This window comes from Hemitrygon akajei, chromosome 2 (genome assembly GCF_048418815.1).
Source record: "Hemitrygon akajei chromosome 2, sHemAka1.3, whole genome shotgun sequence".
Taxonomy (NCBI): domain Eukaryota; kingdom Metazoa; phylum Chordata; class Chondrichthyes; order Myliobatiformes; family Dasyatidae; genus Hemitrygon; species Hemitrygon akajei.
In genome coordinates, this window is record NC_133125.1 from 16,065,170 (window position 1) to 16,083,671 (window position 18,502).

General features: G+C 39.8%; 1 long non-coding RNA gene across 2 annotated transcripts in view; it reads right to left on the reverse strand.

Moving 5' to 3' along the window:
- Nucleotides 1-18,502, reverse strand: part of LOC140737245 (uncharacterized) — a 34,517-nt gene that overhangs the window by 6,284 nt on the left and 9,731 nt on the right. The window contains exon 2 of one of the 2 annotated variants that reach the window (XR_012101087.1): nt 2,536-2,786. The exons of the other annotated variant lie outside the window; for it this stretch is intronic. This is a non-coding gene — a long non-coding RNA (uncharacterized lncRNA). The remainder of the gene's footprint in view (nt 1-2,535; nt 2,787-18,502) is intronic. 2 annotated transcript variants of the gene reach the window in all.

Below are 18,502 nucleotides of genomic sequence, written 5' to 3' on the forward strand. Positions count from 1 at the left end.
TAGTCAACTTCCAGGCCTTCTCCAGCTCCCTTCTGAGTCGGAAGTGGATAAAAGCTGGCCTTCAACATTCACCCTCACTATAGAGAAGCACTTGAGTTCTGCTTGGCAATTTCCCACGTCACTATGGTTCCGACAAGACCTCAGCAAAACAGGTGATGGAGCTGAATCCCACTGTTTTATGGCACCTTGCCCTCGTTACTTTTCAGCAGTTTTAACTGACTCTTTGACAGATATTGAATAAAATTATTTTCACGCTTGTGGTCTATAGCAGTGTTATCTGCCAGCCATCTGTTCTTGTGCTCAAAATGATTTTTATTTATTTGTGCATTCAGAAAATTAAGTTGTGAGAAAGTTTTTAGGAAGTATTAAAGCATTGCAATTTTTATAAAGGTCTTTCTTTTAAATTTTAACAAAATGTAATCAATCGCAGTCAGTGTCTTAAATAACATTGCCATCAAACTACAGCTTCAAGTGACTTAAGGTTCCAACTTTCTGCTTAAACTTTCAAAAGTGGATTAGCCAAAGGTAATGATACCAAGCTTTAGAAAGCCATTTCCCAAGGGTAAAGCAGTGTGATGTTTGTTTTACTGCTCTAACAGGCAGCGTAATACCATAGCAGTCGCACATTGCTTTATGGTGCCACTGATCACTGATCTGAGTTCAATTCCTGCCTCTGCCTATAAGGAGTTGGTGCGTTCTCCCCATGACTGTATGGGATTTCTCCAGGTGTTCCAATTTCCTCCCATATTCCAAAGATGTACAGCTAGAGTTAGTGAGTTGTGGGGACACTATGGAAGCATGAAAGCACTTGCAGGCTGCCAGCACAATCCGTGCTGATTTGATTTGATGCCAATGATGCAGTTTCGATGTTTCGATGTACAGTACACATGACAAATGAAGCTAATCTTTAGTTCTGGAGCATTTTCACACAGAGGTGGGGATATGGAATGAGCTGCCAGAAGGAGGTAGAGTTGGTATAATTACAATGTTTAAAAGCCATTTGGACAGTACATGGATAGATGGATTTTTAGATGGACATGTGCCAAACACAGGCAAATGAAAATAGTTCAGTTAGACCACCTTGGTCAGCATGGATGAGTTGGGCCAAAGGGCCTGTTTCTGTGCTGTATAACTCTGACTCAGAAACATGACTTTCACTCGCACTGTGATAGCTGAGGAATAGGAATAATAAAATTAAAATCTGGAATTTAATGAGGAGCTATTCTTGGTAATGATAATTGTGAAACTAAGAAATTGCTATAAAAATCCATTCATTTCTTAAACATACTTCAGGTGGGGGGAGGAGAATCTTTCCATCTTTATCCAGTTTGTTTCTACGTGCCCCCAGATTCACCAGTGTGGTTAACACACAACTGTATCTCACCTTAGGGCCAAGTAGTAATGCTCACCTCCATTCCAATTCATTTTAGTCAAACTCAGTCCTGATCTCTTGCATTGAATTGTGAAAACCGCAATTTCTCCCTATGAATGCATGTTTCCCCTTGATGTTCTGGTTTCAACAATGTGTTGAGCAGTAGGTTGATTAGCTACTTTGAGTTACGTTCAGTGTAGTTTGATGGGCATGTGAATGAGAATAGGCTACAGGAATATAAATTGGGGAGGGTTTGCTCTGGATACTGATATAGTACTGGTATTGGTTTATGATCATTTATACCAAGATGCAGAGTCGTGCATCCTGCTTATACAGATCAAGTGATTACACAGAGCAGTGAGCTAGAACAAGGTAAAACAATAACAATGCGGAATAAAGTATAAAACCTACCAAAAAAGTGCAGTGCAGTTAAACAATAAAGTGCAAGATCATAATGATGTAGATTGTGAGGCTAAGAGTCCATTTTAAAATTCAAAAGTTCAAAGTATATTTACTATCATAGTACATATAGATCACCTGAGATTCATTTTCTTGGGGGTATACACAGTAAGTCCAAGAAACTCAATAGAATCAACGAAAGACCATACCCAGTAAGACAAACAAACAACTAATGGTCTTGGTGACATTAAGAGGTTGTTGCTGTGGCACCAGTCAGCCAGATTTTCATGCTGATGTATCACCACCTTTGATACGGCCATTGACAGTGATATCATCACCATTGGAGCTGTGCTTAGTCTCACAGTCATAAGTATAAAGTGAGTAGAGCAGGGGGCTAAGCACACAGCCCTGTGGTGCACCTGTGCTGATGGAGATTGTGGAGGAGGTGTTTTTGCCCATTTGAACTGGATTTGAAATCAAGGATTTCCTCACATGCACAAGGAATTGAGGCCAAGGTCTTAAAGCCTATAGATTTTTTTTTCATGGGATGATAGTATTGAATGCCCAAAGTATCCTGATGTATGCATTTTCATTGTCCAGGTGTTCTAGGGCTAAATAAAGAACCAATGCTGTGGACCTTTTGTGACAGTAGGCAACTGGAGTCGATCCAAGCTGATTCTCAGATAGGAGTTGGTATATTTCATCACCAACCTCACAAAGTACTTTATCAGAGCTACTGGATGATAGTTATTGAGGCAGCTTACCACGTTCTTCTTAGGCACCGGTTTGAAGCCTGCTCGAAGCAGGTAGGTACCTCAATCTGCTGAAGCGAGAGTTTAGAGAAATCAGTGAACACTCCAGCCAGTTGGTCAGCACAGGTCTTCAGAACTCAACGAGGTACCCATTTGCACCTGGTATTTATCATACCATTGCAATAGCACCTTCATGCATTCTTCTGAGTGAGTAAGTTGAAAGAAGATTTGAATTCCATGCTAGAGCTGGGTTTAGGTGCTATCTGAAATCAATGTAATGGCACAAAATTAACAGGCTCAAAGATAGATCTAAAATATATTAAATATACATTTCATTTGCACAAAAAACATACAACTTTATTGACTTCCCATTTTTCAGGCATCAACAAGATCTGTTAAAGCTATTGATATTCTGATGCTGGAGTTCACTGCTTATTTTTTGTAGCACATCTCATTTCAAAAATAACCTCATGCTGAAAACAAGATTGATTTTATTTCCTTGCACCCTGACTTTGCTCACCAACTGCTCTGGAATAGTTTGTAAAGACTTTTTTTAAAAAAAGGTCCAAGACAAAACATTTTAATCATATACTGACAGTTTATTGATATGATTTACTGCGATATTTATTATGTATTTACTTTATTTATTGAGACACAGTGTGGAATAGGCTTTTCCGGCCCATCACGCCATGCTGCCCAGAAATCCTCTGATTTAATCCTAAACTAATCATGGGTCAATTTACAATGACCAATTAACCTATCAACCCCTTTGGACTTTGGGAGGAAACCAGAGCACCCGGAGGAAACCCATGTAGTCACAGAGAGAACGTACGAACTCCTTACAACCAGCAGCAGGAATTAAAGCATTGTGCTAAACACTGAAATACCGTGTCACCCATCAGTCAAGGTCCTTGTCAGGCTGACACATACATATTGTACATTGACTCAATGCAAGTTATCCAGTCAATTATAACTCTCAACCACCTGCAGACAACTTGCATGAGGAGTCAGATAACTTTCTTTGTTTGGTACTATTATTATGTAAGAAACTTTTACAAACTTTCACGTCAATAAATTGGCAAGTTATTAGATATAATTTTCAATTTGTCTTGTAGGATCATTTGAGCTTTGATTTTGACATTGCAGCATCTGTTTTTTCCCCCCATCATTGTCAATTAAAATTTTAAGTCTGCAGTCATTTTATAGATTTGTTTAAGTATAAAGCCAAGATAATCCCAACTGAGTAAATCATTTATCCATGCAAAATAATCATGAACAAGCAAGGAAGATTTATTCTCATTAAAATTTAAACATGTATCTCTTTTCTCACCGAATTCAACAAATGAAGAAGCCTTAAAGTAAGCTGTTACCAAACTCAGCTGCAAGGTCAGTGACCTGAAACCTTAACTCTGTTCCACTATCCACAAATGCTGTCTAACTTGCTCATTAATTGCACTATTTTGTTTTATCTATGTGCCTTTTGATAGCATGTGTAAGTTACCATACAAATGCAAGTGTTTCCTTATCATTCAGAATGATCTTCTTGCGTTTTCACCCTACTATCTAGGGTAAGGTGTTCTGCAATCTAACCAAGTACATATTCATTTGCTGATAAGATTTAAGATCATTATTTTCCATCCAATCTATAATAAGGAGCAATTAAATTATGTGATATGCGTTCCTATAAACTCAAGTGTGTGAAAGTAACATTGGCCAAATGTTTCTGAATAAGTTACAGGTTGACAGTTTAGAAAATAAAAAGTTAAATGTTAAACCAGCCACGGATAAACATTGTGCCATGGAAATATAAATAGGAAAGGAATCCCTCAGAAATTAAAGATTAGCCTTATTTGTCACATGTACATTGAAACACAGTGGACCGTGTTGTTTTGTGTCAGAGGATCCTATCCTATTGCCACAAAAATACAAAACTTCAAGCTAGTGTAGAACTTTTAGAAATTAAAAGAAGTGATATATGATAGCTGAAGACTTGAGATTTAATTTCTACTGGGCTTATCCCACCCCCTGAGAATGTTGATTTTATAGCACAGGATTTACTAGGCTTATCAGCACAATGTTTATGAGGCCCATAAATAACTTTGAGTATGACTTGTAAATGTTGAAAGGCTTGCCGACAGTGATGACTGCCAACAAAAACAATAATGCTTGCCTTTTGCCTAAGAAGGGAAGGTAGCAAGCACCTGGTGTGTACTTCCAGGGACCCAATTGATACCATTATGAATAGATATGAGTCATATTGGATTATCACATTCCTGTGCAGCTATCTACACTCAGAGGCTACTTTAAAAGGTACACCTGTACACCTGCTTGCTAATGCAAATACCTAATCAGCAAATCATGTGGCAACAACTCAATGCATAAAAAAAAGATGCTCACATGGTCAAGAGGTTCAGTTGCTGTTCAGACTGAACATCAGAATGGGGAAGAAATGTGATCTGCTGGAAGTGACAGAACATGGAATGATTGTTGGTGCAAGACAAGATAGTTTGAGTATCCCAGAAACTGCAGATCTCCTGGGATGGAACAAAAAACAAATGCAAAACATGCAATGAGTGGCAGTTCTGTGGGCGAAAACACCTAGTTAATGCGTGAGGTCAGAGGAGAATTGCCAGACTCGCTCAAGCTGACAGAGTTGTAACAGTAACTCAAGGTACCACACTTATTGACAATGGTGTCCAGAGAGCAGCTCAATAGTAAGGAAGGCAAATGCAATGTTTTCACTAAATTCGAGAGGGCTAGAATATAAAAGCAAATGTGTAGTGCTGAGACTTTATAAGGATTTGGTCAGGCAACTTTTGCAATATTGAGTGAGCAGTTCTAGGCTTCATATCTAAGAAGAGATATGCTGGTATTGGAGAGGGTGCAGAGGAAGTTTATGCCAATGATCCTGGGAATGTTAGTGCAGTGTTTGCTGGCTCTGGGCCTGTACGAACTGGGGATTAGAAGAATAAGGTGGGATCTATTTGAAACCTATCAAATACTGAAAGACCTAGACAGAGTGGAATTGGAGAGCAAGTTTCCAATAGCGGGTGAATCTAGGATTAGGGAGAACAGACTCAGAATATAAGAACATCCCTTTAAAACAGAGATGAGGTGGAATTTCTTTATCCAGAGGGTGGTGAATGTACAGAATTATTTGCCACAGACAGCAGTGGTGGTCATATCTGAATATAGTATATCTGAAACAGAGGTTGTTGATTAGTAAGGGTGTCAAAGGTTACAGGAAGAAATTAATGTAGCTCATTCTGGTCCCCTTCAGCCTTGTCTGTACCAAGGTGAGCAAACACTGCTGTACAGTATCTCCTCATAACTGAAATGTTCCATCCCAGACAACATCCTGCTGAATCTTCTCCGCTCCTTCTCCCATTTGGTCATATCCTTCCTAGTGTAGCAAACATTAATGCACATGTTGTCCCAGCTGCAGCCTAACCAATGTTGCATAGAATCTGTACCAAGATCTCCCTGCAGTTATATCCTCAAGCCTAGGTAATGAATGAAGTACTCCATTTTCCCTCTCGGCCAGAGTGCTTCTACCTTCAGGGATTTTTGGACTTGTACATCTAGGTCCCTTAATTCCTTAATTATCTCTCAGGCTCTGCTATTCATGTTATGTGTCCTGCCCTTGTAATACTCCAAGAAAATGTATTACCTTACATTTTTCATGTGTGCACCATGGTGGTGAGCGCAAATCTATTACAGTTCAGGACATTAGAGTTTGGAGTTCAGTCCCCGCGCCCTCTGTAAAATTCCCTGCAGAATGTGTGAGTTTTCTCCAGGCCCTCTGGTTTCCTCCCACAGTCCAAAAATGTACCAGGTAGGTTAATTAGACATTATAAATTGTCCTGGATTAGGTTATATTCGGGGTGATCTGGGTTCCGTTACTGGGCGGTGCAGCTCGAAGGGTCAGAAGGGCCTTACTGTATGTCTGAAGAAATCATGATTAAATTTCACCAGCCATTGCTCTGCCCATAAAACCGATGGGTAGCTGATGACATTAGGCAAAGAATTCGAGGGAGTATACCATCAGTGGTCAATTTACTGGGTACACCTGTACAACTGCTCATTAATGCTAATATAAAATCTGCCAATCACATGATTGCAACTCAATGCAGACATGGTCAAGAGTTTAGTTTTTATTTTTCAGACCAAACTTCAGAATAGGGAAGAAAAAATGATCTAAGTGATTTTAACTGTGAAATGATTGTTGGTACCAGTTAGGGTAGTTTGAGTATCTCAGAAACTGCAGATCTCCTGGGATTTTCGTGCATAATAATCTCTAGAGTATACAGACAATGCTTTAAAAAATTCCAGAGAGTGGCAATTGAGTAGGTGAAGATATTTTGTTAATGAGAGTGGTCAGAGGAGAATGGCTAGATTGGTTCAAGGTGACAATAATTCAAATAGCCACATGGTATACCAGTGGTGTGCAGAAGAGCACCTCTGAACACGCAACACATCGAAGTGGATGGGCTTAAGCAGCAGAAGACCATGAACATACACTCAGTGGTCATTTTATTAGGTGCAGAAGCTACCTAATAAACTGCCCATTGAGTCTACCTCCAAGTTAAGAGAATGAGTGAATGGACAGAGGGCTGTAGGTAATTTTGATTCCAATAGCCCTTGTTCTTTTGTGGAGAGATATGGGAACTGCTGTTAGACTAGTCTTGGCAAGTGAGTGTAGTGCACTATTGTTGATGGTAAAACAAAGAGAATATCTCAGAAAGATTGAGACTAGGGTTGCCCTGGGAATAAGTTGTAGAGCAGACTTAGCAATTTAATGAAGACATAGCATCTTTGCTGTTACTCAAGGGGGAGAGACTTGCTTTGACATCACACCTCCTTGACAACTGAGGAGATTCAGATGGGAAATGTGGAAGCTTAGAGCAACATTTTTTCAAATTTTCTAAGAAATGGCATTTGACCCAGAGGAGAATTGAATTCCAAAAGCAAAAATGAAATTATACTTTAAAAAATACTAGATAGCTGTAGCTAGGAATCCATAATGTTATTTACACATTTGGAAAGACAAGGTTAAAAACAGCATAGGTTTGTTGAAAGAAAACACATCACATCTGACAAATTTAATTAAGTTCTTTGAGAATGTAATGAATAGATTGTTAAAGCAAATAAAATGGGTACACTAGATTCTATAGAAGTCCCAGAAGATTGGAAAACCACAGATGTAACACCACTATTGGGGGGAGGAACTGAAATCAAGAAACGTTGCGCCCATAATGGAACATTGTCTTTGGAGAAAATGCTAGAGTCCATTATTATGGGGATAATAGGAGAGCATGTCAAAAATTATAGACAGTCAAGAAGAATTGATCTGAAAGGGAAATCACTTTTGACAAATTTGCTAAACCTCTTTGAGAATGTTAAAGGTAAAACTAGTAGATGTAGTTTATTTAGATTTCCAGAACACATTCAGTAACTTACCACAGCATTTACAGTTCAAGAGCATACTGGTTTCAGTTACAATACAACAGCAAGTCTGAGGGAGGTAGCTAACTATAAGAAAACAGACAGATAGAATAAATGGGTCCTAATTAGATGAGCAATCAGTAACTAATGTAGTGCTAATAGGCACCTGTAAAGGGGTTTCAGCTAATTATAATCCATATTCCACAAGTACACCATTGTCAAGTTTGCTGATAATACAGAGATAAGTGAGCTGATTAATTCTGAGGATACAAAGAGCCTTTCTTAAGGATTAAGGATGGCTTTCTTTGTCACATGCGCATCAGAACATCAAAACATACAGGTAAAGGCAGCAGTCACATTTGCGTCAATGGCCAATGCAACCTGAATATGTGTTGGGAGTGAGGCCATGCTTCTGGTGCTAACATAGTATTCCCACAACTTACTAACCTTAACCAGTTTGTCTTTTGGAATGTGGAAGGAATGGTTTAATGAAGTGCCTGAGGACCTGGAGGATGGTGCTGCTGACTGTATCACTTGGCAACAGTTATGTAGGGATGGGGTTCGTATTCTGGAGATGGAAAGAACAACCAGAAGACAGCAGAAGAGAGCCAGGAGAAATGCAGCCATGGTTGCCATCACTACCACCACTACCACATAAACATGTCCCACCTGCAATAGAACTTGTGGATCCAGGATAGGACTGTATAGTCATCAAAGATCTCACCGTTAAAGGAGGGGACATCATCATCGGATTCCAATGGACGACTGAAGAAGGAAGGAGACCAAAGCACCGGGTGGAACTCCATGTGGTTGCAGGGAAAACCTACAAACTCTTTACAGAGAGCGGCGGGATTTGAACCCTGATTTCCTAATCACTGGTGCTATAAAGCATTATGCTAACCAGTACCATGACCTTCAGCCTGCAGATCCATAAGCTGGTGATAGAGCCATAGACAGATACAGCATGGAAACAGGTCATTCAGCCCATTGATTCTGTTCTGACTATCAACTATTTAGGCTAGTCCTACAGTTGTTTATTCTTCCCACATTCCCAGCAACTGCCCCCAGATTCTACCACTCACCAGACACTGGCTTAATTTTATTTATTTGTTTGTTTGTTTATTCATTTAGTGATACAGTATGGATCAAACCCTTCTGGCCACACCCCCCGGCAACCCACCTATTTAACTCTAGCCTAATCACAGGACAATTTACAATGACCAGCTAAGCTACTAACCCATGCATCTTTAGAATGTGGGAGGAAAAGTATGTGGTCACAGGGAGAATGTACAAGCCCCTTAAAGACAGTGTCAGAATTGAACCCCAAACTCTGGATCGCCCTGAGCTGTAATAGCATCGCGCTAACTACCATGGTGTCCCAACTAAAGTACCAACCTGCACACCTTTGGGATGTGGGGGGAAGCCAAAGAAAACCACAGGATAGCATGCAAACTCCGCAGAGACAGCACCGAGGTCAGGATCGAACCCAGGTCTCTGCTGTGAGGCAGTGGGTCTACCATTTGCTCCCGTGCTGCACTTACTCTTCATTATAGGTTAAGTGACCGGGCAAGAAATTGGCAATGGAGCATAGCACAGGAAAATATGAAAAATGGAAAAGCAAATTATTGTTTAAACAGATTGAGACTGCAAAATGCCATGGTACAAAAGGAGCCGTGAGTCCTGATTATGAAGCCTCTATCATGCCATTGTAAGATTATTGAGTGGTCCCCTAGTACTGAGAGGGATCCATTTAACATAGAACATCAGGTAAAGTACAGCTCAGGGATCTATATAGACAAATATATAAGATACAGATGATCTATATAATAACATAGATAGGTTGGATAGGAAGTGTGCAGAAAATATGAAGATTGGAGGTGCTGTGGATATCCCGATCCTTCCACATCCTTCTCCTTGGTAAATACTGATGGTAAATATTCATTTTGGGCCTCATCTATGTCTTCTATCTCCAAGCACATGCTCCCTCCATTATCCTTGAAGGGTCCTAACCCCTCCCTATATATTTCTTGCTCTTGAGATATATATACACCTTGAAATTCTCTTTAACCCTCCATGTCATGGACTTTTCCTGCTCCCCATGGCTTTCATAATTCTCTTCTTGAGTTATTTTATGGCTTCTTTATAATCCCCAGAAGCTCCATTTACTTCTAAATCTTACATACATTTCATTTTCTTTTTTCTTGATTAAATTCATCTCATCCCTCAACATCTTTGTCCTTCCACCTTACTGGAACTTTTCCTTATTGTATCTGTGCTGTCGGTCTTTAAAGTCTCTCCATATGTCAGATGTGGGCTGACCCCCCCAAACAGATGTAATGATTAAGTCTTCCTGGATCCTGCCTAATGTTCTCATAAATTGCCCTGCTTCAACTTAATGCTCTCCTGCAAGGTCCATACCTATCCTTGTATGTAGCTATTTTAAAACTTATGGAGTTGTGATCACTGTTCCCTAAATGTTCTCTTAACTGAAATGTCGGTCCCTTGGCCAGGCTCTTAACACCAGGTCCAGTAGGGCCTCTCAAATCTACATATTGATTTAAGAAGCCCGCATGACTGACAAGTTCAACATCACCTAAGCAAATAGGAGGTCTTAGTCTATATTAGGAAAGTTGAAGTCACCCAATACAACCTTGTTTTCACACCTTTCCCTAATCTGCCTGCATATCTGTTCCTTAATGTCCTGGTGATTTTTGGGGTGTCTGTAGTATAATCCCATCAAAGTGATTATAACTTCCTTGTTTTTGAGTTCTACCCATATAGACTCTATGGATGAGTTTTCCATTATATCCCCTCTGAGTACAGCTTGCTTTCATTATCTCCATGCAGCATGATTTCACAATGTATGAACATTGATTTCTCCAGCTTCTGTTACTTTTCACCCTCCCTTTCCCTCTTCTTCCATTCCCCACTCTGGCTTCCCTCTTACCTCACCTCTTCTCTTCACCTACCTATCACCTCCCCCAGTGCCTCTCCTCCTTCCCTTTCTCCCAAGGTGTACTGTTCCTTTCCTATCATTTCCTTCTTCAGCCCTTTATCTTTTCCACCTATCACCTCCCATCGTTTCACTCTATCCCCCCTTCCCATCCATCTACCTTCCTCCCCTGACCTGACTTCACCTATCATCTTCTAGCTCAGGGTTTCTGCGGAACCCTAGGATACCACGAGAGGTCACTAGGGGTTCCACAAGAGATCAACATTGTTTTTGAACTTCGCATGAAGCTAGCGCTTGCGGTAGTGGACAGTGACTGAGCAGTCCCGTTAGAAATCTCGTTAGAGATCTCTCAGCCCAGTTTGGCAGCGTGCAGTAGGACTGTGTTTATTTGGTTGTATCCATTCTCAGTTTCTGACACGAGATAATGGGGACCGTTGATAATTGGTGTGAGCTGTATTGCACTAGAGGGAAGGATGGTAGGCTGATGAGTGTGAAGTGTATTTTACAAGCATTGAATGGACTCACTCAACTTGGGCTATGACGTCAGCCTCTCCCTCCGGAATTACCTCCCTCAACTTTCCCTTACACGCCACCGAATGACTTATGGGAGCAAACAAACTCTACTAGTGTAGGTGAAAATTGGAGGGAAGTTTTCATTCTAAAGAAGGATATTTACATGCCATGACTTAACTGCTGGCCTGCACCTTTTCTGTTGTTGTAAACGTTGCAAAAGTTGGATTGTGTTGGGTAGAAGTAAATTGTATTGTGAATTTTTCTTATTTTTTGTGGTTTTCTCATTTAGTTGTGTATTATGCTGTTCATTTTAAAATTTTTTATTAACTCCTGTGTTTTACAGACTTGTCTGACAGTCCAGTGCTTGACTGTACAATCTTCTGAGTCACTTCACTGCAATAGTGTAACATAGGACACTAAAAAAGTTTGTCTTTACAATGAAATCTGGTGATCCAAGTTGTCTGATTCCATTGTGCCAAGATTGTGGCAAACAACGTACACACGCAGCAATGGCTCCAGCAAAACTGAAAATACACTTAACTACAAATCACAGCTTTATGACACATAAAAGTGCCGATTATTTTACATGGCTACTGGAACCTCAAAACGAACAGAGTAAAGCTTTTGGTAATAAAGTCACAGTCAGTAAAAGGATTCAGGAAGAAAATTATTTAGTAGCAGAACTTATTATCTAGAAGTCAACCACTTAAATCTACCTTTAGAAAAATTAATTCCCATTTTGGCTTAAACCAGTTATTTAAGAGAAATTTATTATGTTTGCCTGATGAGTTTTTAAAATTTATGAAAGGGAAAGAAAGAGATTATTTACAAGAAAGATAAGCTAAGCTTAACTATCTGTTTTTTTCAGGAAAGGTTGGCTAAAACTTCATTCTCTACTCAAAAGAGCATTGACAATTATTTTTGGATTATTATGTCTATAACTTACTGACCACCCTAACATACCATGAGCTGTAGTTATAGTTATTGTGCAGGGGTTCCCTGAGACCTGAAAATTATTTCAAGCATTTCTGAATTGTTCCCCATTCCTTTCCAGATATGATGAAGGGCCTTGGCTTAAAGGTCAACTGTTTATTCCTTTGCATGGATGCCTACTGAATTCCTCCTGAATTTGTGTGTGTTTTTCCAACATCTGCAGAATCTCTTGTTTTTATGACTCCTCAATCTACCTCATTCTGGCCTTGCACTTCATTTGCACTTTTTCTGTAACTGTAATATGTTATTCTGCACTGTGTTCTTGTGTTCATTTTGATGCAACGAAACCATCTATGTGAATGGTATGCAAACAACATTTTTCACTCTAGCTCGGTCAGTACATGTGACAACATAATAATAAACCAAATACAGAACAAGATGGCATGCAGGTACAGCGAGTAATCAGAAAAGCTAATTGATTTCCAGTTTTTAATCCAAGGAGAATGGAAAATAAAATAGTGTAGGTTTTAGTGAGCTGTTACAGTAATGTAGCAGTCAGCACAAGACTTTGCAGTGCCAGGGATCTGCGATCACCACCACTGTCTGCAGAGTTTGTACCTTCTCCAGTTGGCTGTGTGGGCTTCCTCCGGGTACTCCAGTTTATTCCCACAGTCCAAAGACATACGGGTAAGGAGGTTAATCGATCATATGAGTGTAATTATGCGATGGGGTTTGTTGAACCAAAAGGTCTTGTTACCCTTTTGTGTCTTTAAATTAACTTTTAAAAAAATTACTGCATACTGCTTACCATCTTTCCAGAGAATGCAGTATATTTAAATTAATAGGGAGTATTTTCTCTATTTCCTGCTGAAGGGTCTCAGTCTGAAACGTCTACTGTACTTTTTTCCATGGATGCTGCCTGGCCTGCTGAGTTCCTCTACCATCTTGTGTGTGTTGCTCTATTTTTTTCCAGCAATTAGCCGTTGTGATTTTCATTCCGTGAAACCTCAGTAGTGAGACGGTAGGTTTTCACAAATAAAATAGTGGAGGCATTTTATGTTTGGAGAAAACCATAGCATCTCATTTACTGAACACTAAAAACCTGAACACAAAGTGTGGTAAAAGCCCTTTATGTAATTACCTCATCACATCAGACCAGCTTCTTACGGTGAGCCCCAACCCAATGTCGGTGGCTATGAATTCTATACGTTTCCAACAGTTATGTTACCCTACCAGATTACTGACAGCTCTCCTTTACTGCAGTCTCTAATATAGGTCTAGCGATCCTGGTAGGAGGAAGGGATGTTCCCATCAGCAAAGAGCCCACTCCCAGAGAGTCCTCAAAGACACTACCCGAAGCTCTCTGATGAAGAATGTACTCACAGGCTCAGGTTTTCTCAAGACTGTCACTGTGGGAATATATGACCTTCTGTGGGAATACTCTCAGTCACTTTCTCCTGAAAGGGAAGTTCAACAGAGTTGCAGAGAAATGCTTAAGACAAAATGATTAAGGAGGTTAAGATGAGACAGTGAATGGTCAGTAATTTATAACTTTAACTGGGCAGCTTTGATCCTGCCAAGAGGATGAAAGCTGGAAAGATTTCTGCATGTCTGGAGAAGCAATTCAGGAGAATGGGTTTAGGATTTAACTACCACTAGGAACAGAACAGGAAGAAAAGACATTTTTACAAGGTGAAGTTTAAATAAATTTAGCATATGGGTGAAATTGGAAAATAGCAGAGAGAATCGGCAATAAAATAGAAGGCATATTGCATAAACAGTAAAATTAGATCTAACCCAAAAACATTGAAGTTAGCATTAAATTGTGAGAATGGCCTTATTGGTGAACCTAATTTAATTTGAGAGTCACTGGCTCCAATTACTGCATGGGATTATTGTATGATTTTATTGACAGAAAGTATCTGGACAATTTTTAGAATACCCAACTCCTGAAGCTTTTCTATCTTACAGCAGTAGGAAAGTATATCTCCCTAATACTGAGAGCATATACCCAGTGGCTGCTTTAATAGGTACATCTGTACACCTGCTCATTAATGCAAATATCTAATCAGCCAATCATGTGGAACAACTCAATGCATAAAAGCATGCAGAAATGGTCAAGAGATTCAGTTGTTGATCAGATCAAACCACCTTGTACTTCTCATTTTGACTTCTCATCTTTTCCTCCAGTCTTGATGAAGAGTCACATTCCAAAACATTGATCGTTTACTCTTTTCCATAGATGCTGCCTGGCCTGCTGAGTTCCTGCAGCATTTTGTGTCTGTTACTGAGTGTATGTGGTTTATACAGTTTAATGGTTATTTAAGACACAGAAAAAGATTGATATCATTTATTTTTATTTGTTCTTGGGATTTTTACCAATGTTAGAGCCAGCATTTTATGTCTGTCTTTCATCAGACTTGACCTGAATGCCTTTCTAGGTCATTTGGTTGTTAGTGCGTCGTGAATCACATGCAGACAGGAATGAATGGTTTCCTTTCCTAAAGTTATACTGGTGAAACAGAGTGTTTTTAAATGCAACTGCCAGACCCATAATTACCAATACTGATGTTACTTTTCATGTTATTTGAAATAAATTAAAATGTCCTCATTGCTATAATGGAGTTCAACCCCATGTTTCCAGGTCAATTGTCCAAAGTTTGGAATATGAGTAATTTTAACCATCCATGATTGTCAAATTACCATTAGCCTTGGCTTATTTCTTATGGAGATTTGATCATGTGCTCTAAGGTTGTCAATATGTTGGCTTTTGATAGAGAGAAACAAAGCTGTCACAGAGTGTTATGGAGAATGAAAATAGGCCCTTCTGTTCACACCCACAAATCTAATCCCTTTTTTATTTTCTCTACATTTTCCATTAAATCCCCAAGGATTCTATCATAAACTATAGACTAGGAGGAGCTTTTGAAGTGGCCTCCGCGCCGCTTTGGGATGTGGAAGGAAGCTGGCATATCCAGAGGAAACCACATCACAGAAGTGCATGCAAACTCCACAGAGACAGCACTAAATCAGACCTGGTCACTGGAGCTGTTGAGCAGCAACTCTACCCTGCCGTAATGCTATTGCCTATGGTGAAAATCAAAAGGGAAGAATTCATCAGGAAGGGGAAAGATATTATCCGCTTAATTTGTCTTGTGAGTAGAGGACAAATAAGAAAGCTGAAAGGATGGGTTTAACCATATATAACCATATAACAATTACAGCATGGAAACAGGCCATCTCGGCCCTTCTAGTCCGTGTCAAACACTTACTCTCACCTAGTCCCACTGACCCGCACTCAGCCCATAACCCTCCATTCCTTTCCTGTCCATATACCTATCCAGTTTTTTTTTAAATGACAAAATCGAACCTGCCTCTACCACTTCTACCGGAAGCTCGTTCCACACTGCTACCACTCTCTGAGTAAAGAAGTTCCCCTCATGTTACCCCTAAACTTTTGCCCCTTAACTCTCAACTCAAGTCCTCTTGTTTGAATCTCCCCTACTCTCAATGGAAAAAGCCTTTCCACATCAACTCTATCTATCCCCCTCATAATTTTAAATACCTCTATCAAGTCCCCCCTCAACCTTCTATGCTCCAAAGAATAAAGACCTAACTTGTTCAATCTTTCTCTGTAACTTAGGTGCTGAAACCCAGGTAACATTCTAGTAAATCTCCTCTGAACTCTCTCTATTTTGTTGACATCTTTCCTATAATTCAGTGACCAGAACTGTACACAATACTCCAAATTTGGCCTCACCAATGTCTTGTACAATTTTAACATTACATCCCAACTCCTAAACTCAATACTCTGATTTATAAAGGCCACCAGGGTTTAGTCTAGAACTGGGGTTCCCAACCTTTTTTATGCCATGGTCCAACACCTATAAGCAAGGGGTCCATGCATCCCAGGTTGGGAACCCCTGGTCTGGAAGAATGAACTCTGTATTTGCTGTTTGGCATAAGAATAGAAGAGGTGAAAGCGGTTTAAAGAAATAGTTCCTCATAGGACTGCAGTAGGTGTACATTATGAAAGGTTGGAGAAAAGTTTGCGATGAAAAGAATGAAATATCTTATCATTTGATATAGTGAAGCAAATTTGGTTGAATATATAAAGATGCATTCAAGTGTGCTTGCAGCTGGCCAAAATGCCATAAATGCAATAGCCTACAGCAAAAATGCTAATAGCAAAGCCATTGATAATGCTTTCATCCTGGAAAATAGTTTACCACATATCCCACTGGAGTTATTTTCCCAAAATGATGCTCCATCACAAGAGCATATGAGGAAATAAAACGAGGCATATGGGCGTGCTAGGTTCCAGTTGTACCTTTGGGATTACAAATGTGGAAGCAGATGAAGGATAATAAATAACATGGTCGTGAGCTGTACAAGTATAATTCAATCACGCAGTTCCTGTGATGTTGTGAACCACAAAGCGAACTCTAGCCGTTGATGAATGCACTCGAATTCCAATTCACTACCAGCTATTTATTATTTCTTTTACAAAAAGACAAGCATTCTAAATTTTTCATGAATAATAGTCAAGGTCCACAATCCTAGCAAATTAAGGATTACATTGAAGAATGTTGGGCACACGGCATATCTTCTCTGTAATGATACTGATCAAAAGAACCTTGGGGACAAGTGCAGATCTGATTCGAGATTCAAGATTGTCTATTGTCATTCTTCCGGACACAAGTGTAATAGAGGACAAAATAATTGTTACTGCAAATCTGATGCAGTGTGAAAAAACAATAAATGTAAATATAAAGGCAATCCTATAAAGCACAATGTACAAGTAAATATTGAGTGTGGCCATATGTAGATAAGATTAGCTTACATACACAGACTGATTGTATGTACATAAATTGACACTAAATGCTGATGTATTTCGATTGGTTAGCTAGCTGCCAAGTTCACACATGCATCCAATATGTTATTGCATTTTATGGCTCTGCATTCTTGATAAGATAGAGTACGAATTTCCTTAGGGAGGGTAGAATAAGGAACTGAATAGTGTGCTTTCTTTTAACTGCTTTGGACTACACCCAGACCCATACAATGCACTCAGCTTGATGGAAGTTAGTAGCAACCATTAGTGACAACTAGCAATGCTTTGTGAAACTTTGACAGACTTTGATGGAAGGTTTAAGTGAAAGCCAACATGTTCAGGCTCTTTTCTATAAATACAGTTAATTACCAATTAGTGACTTGCAAGGAGTTGAATTGACAGCTGAACGGCTGAATTAAAGATTGTTATTAAGATAAGATGTTAAACAATTAAATTGCTTACAGACGATGTAAACCACATATAAAATACTGAATGAATGACTACGTTTAAAATACGACTAACTTGCAGTAGTGAAATCAACACACTGCACCACTGCTACACTACGATAAGGAATGCCTATCGTTCCTTTTCGAGACCGCATTTTGGCAAGTCAGATCATTTGGCTGTACTCCTACACCCTGCATACAGTCAGAGCCTAAAGAGCAAGGCTCCAGAGATCAAGACTACTGAACGGTGGTCGTGGGAGGCAGAGGAATGGTTACAGGATTGCCTTGAGTCAAGAACTCATCTGAGGGCCTGAATGATTACACCAGGATCATACTGACTTTATTAAAACAGTTGTGGATGAGCTTGGCTGCACAAAATCGTTCAGGGTTTTCTCCAATCAAAAGCCCTGGATAAGCAATCAAATCTGGAATCTGCTGAGGGCCGGATCAGAGGTATTCAAGTCTGGAGATCAGGAATGCTACAAGAGGTGCAGGTATGATCTCTGGAAACCCTTCTCTCGGGCAAAGTGGAGATTCTGGACTAGACTGGAATCAACGAAGGTTACTCGACAGCTGAGGCAGAGTTTGAATGCCATATCCTCTTTCAAAGTTAAGTGCTGCAACATAGGGGACAGCAGAGCTATGCTTCCAGATCAGCTCAATGCCTTCTGTGCTCACTTTGATCACCAGAACAAGGAGGAACCATCGCACAGCCCCATGTCTCCCGATGTCCCTTCAGTCTCGGTATCTGATGTGTGGGCTGCCTTTAAGAGATTGAATACAAGGAAAGCATCCTGTCTGAACGGAGTACCTGGCTAAGTACTGATGACCTGTGCTGACCAACTGGCTGGTGTA